Consider the following 7,231-nt stretch of genomic DNA (forward strand, 5'->3'; position numbering starts at 1 on the left):
AGCTGTGAAATGCAGCCCTGTGGTTCTGTAGGCTCTGGACCTACCCTACCTCTGAAATCTTTGTTTTTATATTTGGTGCTATGTGAGTTTAGACTTTTCCCTCAGTATACCTGAAAGTATCCTCACTCTTAGACTTGAAGTATCTCAAATCTAAATGGAAAAAAGTGAATGAATAGAATTATGCCAAATTTATAGATGAGTAAACTGAGCTTATGGTTGCTGTTAGCTGCCCTGGAGTTGATTCTAACTCATGGCCACCCCGTGTGTTGCAGAGTAGAGCCACTCCATAAGGTTTTCTTAGCTTTAACTTTAAAGAAGCAGATTGCCAGAACTTTTCTTCTATGGTATCTCTGAATAGATTTGAACCACCAGCCTTTAGCAGTCGAGTGCAAACCATTTGTGCCACCAAAGAACCTTTAAACTAAACTTAGAAAGCTGAAATAAATACACAAAGTCCACACAGCTATTACAGAGAAGAGATAGAATCCAAACCCAGGTGTTCTGACTCCAAATTTTCACCCTTAACCATTATAATTTCTGAACTCCTACTATTCAAAGAACTTAATCAGGTTCTCTGAATCAGTATTATTTATTTCACTCAAGCATATTCCAACAGCTTAAGCCCAAAGCAGGTGAAACATTAATGAAAAGAAGATATTCTAGAGATGAGTTTCCTCAAAGCGCCCATTATGTCCTTGTTCCTCAGACTGTAGATGAAGGGGTTCAGCATGGGTGTGACCACCGTGTACATCACTGATGCAACTGCACTCTTCCTAGAGGGTAGAGTAGCCGCAGAGCTAAGATACGCCCCAAACCTGTCCCGTAGAACAAGGAAACAACTGAGAGGTGAGATCCACAGGTACAAAAAGCTTTGTACATTCCACCTGTTGATGGCATTTTCAGGAGGGAAGAGACAATTTGTATGTAGGAGAAAATAATCCCAAGGAAGAGTCCACCACCCAAGATACTAGTCATAAAATACAGCAGGATGTTATTAAAGAGGGTATCAGAACAGGCAAGCTTGAGGACCTGAGGAAGTTCACAGAAAAACTGGGGGATTTCCAGGTCTATGTGGAAGGACAGATGCAGCACCATCAGACTGTGGAGCAGGGTGCTCATGATGCTAACGAGCAAGGAGAATAGAATCAGCAGGCCACACAGGTGGGGGTTCACGATGATTGTATACCTCAGAGGGTGACAAATGGCCACATAATGGTCATAGGCCATTACTGCAAGGAGACAATTATCCAAACAAGCAAAAACCAGGACAAAGCAGATCTGGGTGAGGCAGCCTGTGTAACTGATGGATTTGCTCTGGGTCTGAATGTTCACCAGCATCTTGGGAATCATGGTGGTGCTGAAACAGATGTCAGTGAAGGACAGGTTGGAGAGAAAGAAGTACATGGGGGTGTGGAGGTGGGAGTCTGAGCTGATGGCCAGGATGATGAGTAGGTTCCCAGCCACAGTGATCAGGTATAAGGTCAGGAACATTCCAAAAAGAAGGGGCTGAAGTTCTGGATTCTCTGAAAAGCCCAGGAGGAGGAATTCTGCTAAGCCTGTTTGGTTTTCTGATTCCATGTTTGTTGATGGTTCTGGTAGAAAGAATAGAGACGAGATATACAACAGATGTACAAAGGTCCCTTATTTTACAGAAACACTGTAATCTATAATGTCACATGAAATTAATATTATAAATCATTACTGTGGTTCTCTCTTTGTTTCTCTCTCCTCCTCCTCTTCTTTCTCCTCTATCCTTTTCTCTCTCCTTCTCTGTTCTCTTTCCTCCTACACTCTCATTTCTCTCTGTCCTCCTTTCACCTGCTCTACCACATCTTTTCCAATTATGTTTAAGTACCTACTCTTTTTACACATTTGCCAACTAAGATGAATATAATATCAGCAGTACATATTTTTTTCTTAAGAGTTTTCTGAACTCCGAAAATTAGCAGGAAAATCAAAATCATAGGATATTAAATGTGTATTTTACAGGAGTGGTTCTTGAACTTCCTTGCATCAGAGCGAGGTGGTGAGTTGCTAAAATGCCGATTGCTGAGCATCAATTTCAGAGTATCAGATCCAGAAGATTTGGCATTAGGCCGCCAAAGTGTGCCTCTATAACAAATTTCCAAATGCTGCTGCTGCTCACCTGGGAACTACACATTGAGGACCAATATTCTAGAGCACAGAGTTGGAGCAGACCTGGTGCAGTTCCTGAGGAGGTAATGACCTGGCTCATCAACGCACTACAAAGTAGATCAGGAGCTCAAGTCCATGACTCAGCCCTTTTTCGATGGGTCTCCACAATTTGTCCTTTTAGTTCTGCACTTTCATTTCAACATTGCATTCTTTGGATCCTCATCACAAAACACTTGCCTAATTGTTCTAACTAATAATAGTATTAGCAGGAGTCCTTGGTTGGCACAAATGGTTAGGCAGCTAAGGAAAATGTTGGAGGTTCAAGTCTACCCAGTGACACCTCAGAAGAAAGGCCTGGTGATCTACTTCTGAAAAAGCAGCCATTGAAAACCCTATGGAGCTCAGTTCTACTCTGACACACGTGGAGTCGCCATAAGTTGGAATTGATTCGATGGCAACTGATTTGGTTTTTGATTTGATTAACAGATATCATAGTAACAAATACAATATCTATTATAAACTTCTACAACTATATCACTAACACAGAGCTCTGAGTATTAGCATACAAAATTCTCATTATTTATATGAACTCTTTTTATTCTCTCTACGGATCTGTGACTTAGGTGCTTCTATCATCCTTCATTTTACCCATGATCTCAAGTAGTAACATGAGGTTGTTATGGATACAAGATACAAGATCTTCTTGTAAGAACTGGTGAAAGCATTTGAACTTAGAATGTCAGATCAGAGTGGAACTCTTACCACCACGTGATATGACCTTTGAGTAGGACAGGATCAGGCACTAGAAGGGTCAACAGATTCCATTGCTTGCCTCTTGAAAACTTCCATGTGAATACAAAACCAAGTGTTTCCCTAGTCTTCAAAGTCACCTACTCTCTGACCACAGAGGTAGTATCTAGCAGGTGACATTATCAAAGCAGGACCCACAGTCAAGACTTGAGGTCAGTATTGGAGTACGCTCCCTAAAGTCTCAAGCTGTTATGGCTATTAGGTCAATAAGATTCTCTTTTCTCACAATACTCGAAATTACATGTAGTACTTTTTTTCCCCCTAAAACAGAGTAATGGGAGGAAGAATGAAATGCGTAAGGTCTTTAAATCACTAAAGAAAAGAAAAATAATTTGTTGGTGTATCCTAAATGGAATTTTAGGTAGGAAAGACAATCTAACAATACAGGCATTCTGTCAGGCATGGCCCCACAGTAGTAGATAGAGGGGGAGTAGAAGTTTGCCAAGTCAGCCTTAGGAGGGAAAAAGGAACTTGAGCAAAGTACATCTAGACACTTCAAACGCCTTTATAGTTTCAGAACTAAACATTTAATCAAAACAAATTATCTAGTAAGGAGCCTCGCATCTGCTGAGTGTTAAGAGACTTATCAGTTAAGGTGTGAAGTACTTGTGATTTAAGATAACCATTTCAATTGGACAAGATAATAAAGCCTTAGTTTTAAAAATTCCTTATCTTATACATACCACACACAGGCAAAGTAGGAAGTAAACACACATACTCTTTTCTATTTAACTACCTCTTACATTTGTGCATGAAAAGCAATAGAAAAAAACACCATAGAATTTTAAATTTGAAGAGTCATAACTAATCTTCATTAATAAATTATTACTTTTCCTTTTCTTTACTCACTTCCTAGGTATCTTACTAAAATCTGTCCCTCCCTTCCTTCCTACCTTTTTGTGGCAGATTATGGAAGTAATTTATCCCTTTCTACTTAGGAGCTTGATGCATTCCCTATTCCTTTCATGTTTTGACTCATTGTCTCCATTGTACAATTAGCAGATAATGTTAGAAAAAGAAATCTTGAGAATCAATCATGAAAAGTCATATACTCCTTTCTTTTGTTTCTGGTTAAGCCCATCAAAGCCTGAGCCTGGCAGCCTTGGGAACTGGCTTCTACGGGAATCCCGAGGTTGTGTACCAGGATCAACTCCAGAACACTCCCATTTCCTGTGTTAAGATGAGGTCCCCGAGAATATGATCACTGGATTCTCAAAAACAGGCAAGAATTGATTGTATAAGTCCTGGGCACATTTATGTATTTACCCTTTATTCTCATGAACCAATGATTTAGAAATGGCCGCTAAAGGAATCCCATGAGTGAACAGCTCATTAGGATGTTTATGTTCAGAGTAAATGCCCCTTGACAAATACTGCTTCACCAATAACGAAACCTGGGACCCTAAGCATGGGGTCATAACAACAAGCAACCCTAACAAAATCAGTCATTTGCTGGAAGGTTTGGAATCAAACAACCCTGAGTTTATTCCCAACTCTAGCACTTGTTTTGTGAATGAGAAAACTTTTATAACTGTTCAGGAAGCCTCAGACTTCTCCTTTGTATAATGGGACCTATCATGGAACATTATAGGGATATTGTAAAAATGAGAAATGAATAGAACAAATCATCAAGCACAGTGTTCAACATATTACTCCCTCTCGATATTTGCTATTGTGATTTGTTCTGCATGGGCACAACTTGGAGTTGTTCTTTACAGAAGGGAAGTGACAGGTGGGGCCAGATGAAAGAGGATCAATGAAAGTTAAAAGAGCCAAAACCAAACCCAGTGCCATCGAGTCAATTCCAACTCATAGTTAGAACATTCCTAATATGAAAACTACAAACTTTAGGGAAGAAAAATGTGCCAAAACTCTACAGGAAATCTTGCTCATCTAGAGAACCAGGAGGAAAGAACAAGCCAAATGAACATCACTGATATCAACGTAAAAGAAGCCCTGGTCTGGTGGCAGTGTTTAAGCGTTTGGCTGCTAATCAAAAGTCGGCTGTTCAAACCCACCAGCCACCCTGCAGGAGAAAGATGAGGCAGTCTGCTTCTGGAATGATTTCAACCTTGGAAACACTTTAGGGCAGTTCTACTCTGTCCTCTAGGGTTGCTATGAGTTGGAATCAACTCGACAGCAATAGGTTAATGTGATATCAATGTTCATTTGGCGTGGACATAGGATGAAATATCTAGCAATTGAAATGAATAAATTAGACCTAGATGTACCATTACAAAGAATGAAAACTTAAAAAACGAAAGTTAATTTCTCTAACTAGACATCTATTAAAAAAAAAAAAACTTTTGACATCTATAGTACGGGAAAATTAAAATAAGTTTTAAAATTACACATACATAAATTTTTATTTTTTAATGTGAAATATTATAAGCACAGGGAAAACATCAAAGGCCTAGTTACCCACCACTCAGCACCATCAAACTAAAATATATCACCATACTTGCATTATGTGCTTTTTAAAATTATGATTCTTTCCCTTTTTGTATGAGCTTAAATCCTTTATTCTATGAGTTATTTTTAAATTTTTTGTGATGTATTCAGTATTTTTTAAGAAAAAAATACATATTTATTTGAACACCTCCCCCTTTATTTTTTCACAAATCTACCTTTTTCTCTCCATCTGAACCACAACAATGAACTTGGTATGTATTATTCTCCTGTGTTTTCATTACTTTCAGTCTAATTCAATCAATAAACAATGCTATTGTTTTACATTTTAATCCTTTATGTACTGTGGGTGTCGTTTTACAATTGGTCTCTTAAAATAATGCATTTAACCTTATCAGTCTTATTACAGTTTGGTCTGGTTCATTAACTTTAACTACTTTAAGGAATTTCACTCTGTTATTACATCAGAATTTATTTATCCCTTCTCCAGGCGATGGGCATTTTCATTGTGAGACACACACACATAAAGGATGGGAAGGGAGTGGAATAAAAAGAGCTTATCACCTTTGTGTTTACTATTTTGTTACTTTAAGAATAGAACTGTTATGGCAAAATGTCAACATTTATTAATTCTGAAAGCATTGATATATGACTATTTGTCCTACTACCCTGAGCTAATCTGTCTTAAAATATTTCCTAGGTTAATAAAGAGACACCGGTAGATACAGGTATGTAACCTGTGAGTCAGACTGGTTCTCCACTTCCTCACTGCTAGTCCTCATAGCCAGGTCAAAGATCTCCCTTAAAAAGGCATATCAAGAACCAGGTAAGGAGAAGCTGACTGAACACACCTGCCCCCTGCCAAGGAAATACAAAAATTGTTTAAAGAATTCTAGAAAATTGAGCAAGGGCATATTTCTATATAGGATGGAAAAATTCCCTGGAAATTTAGATTCAGAGTAGATGATTAGCAGAATGAGAGAAACTCAAGTATTGGTGCAAAAGTGCAAGGAAACATGTTAAGAAGATTATGGACAATTAGGCAGGCATCGCACAAGTAACTCCATTCTGCTCATCTTCTGCATGTACTCACCTCACAGCTGCCCCAGATGGACTTGAAGACAAAGACATCTCCCTATTTGCAAAAGATAAACTAGGGGACTTCAGATTACCTGAGTGCCAGCATTAAGAAATGACATTCGATTCTCCCCTGAAGGCTGAATGATAAAAATGGAAGCTCTGGACTCACAGAGCACAGAAAACAAAAGACCAGGATCCTATGGGAAGTGATGGAGACAAGGCTCAGGTGTGCTGCCTCCTGACCTGGGTAAGGTTATTGAGTGGGTGGTCACAGGCAGACTCTTTGATGTCTCTGTAGCCCTTGGGGTTTCAATACCCAAAGCTCCTCATTAGTCAAACTCTTTTGCTGTCATTCTGATCCTAGGGCAGTACAAACCCTTAAGCAGCAATGCTAAAGGAAATATTTATATTGAATGATTCCAGTATCCTAAGAGCCCAGGCATATGCCATCCTCTTTGCCTCATCTCATTCTGCTCATACTCATTTCAAATGCCCTGTACACATGGACATACCTCCCATCTGTAATTGTATTACTCTTCTCTCTTTATATTCAAAGGTGCCCATAATCTAACAACAAGATTAGGAAAATTGGGCTAAAAATATATACTTTATTGTGTGAGGATGTGTATTCTATACAAATATGAGCAACAATATAATAGATGTACCCTAAAAAGGCAGATTTTAAGGGCTAATTCTTTGATGGCAGAAGGATCCTTTTCCTGCATCTAATATCCAGCAGTTTCTAATCTAGTCCCTGTAATCAAACGTAATTGAGCGCGTAACAGGCATTTAACCT

At 38.8% G+C, this 7,231-nt stretch overlaps 1 pseudogene; it reads right to left on the reverse strand.

Annotated features, from left to right (window-relative positions):
• Positions 1-221: 221 nt before the first annotated feature.
• LOC135230654 (olfactory receptor 7G3-like) lies at positions 222-2,882 on the reverse strand (annotated as a pseudogene).
• Between the last annotated feature and the right edge of the window lie 4,349 nt (positions 2,883-7,231).

Source organism: Loxodonta africana, chromosome 3 (assembly GCF_030014295.1).
Source record: "Loxodonta africana isolate mLoxAfr1 chromosome 3, mLoxAfr1.hap2, whole genome shotgun sequence".
Classification (NCBI taxonomy): Eukaryota; Metazoa; Chordata; class Mammalia; order Proboscidea; family Elephantidae; genus Loxodonta; species Loxodonta africana.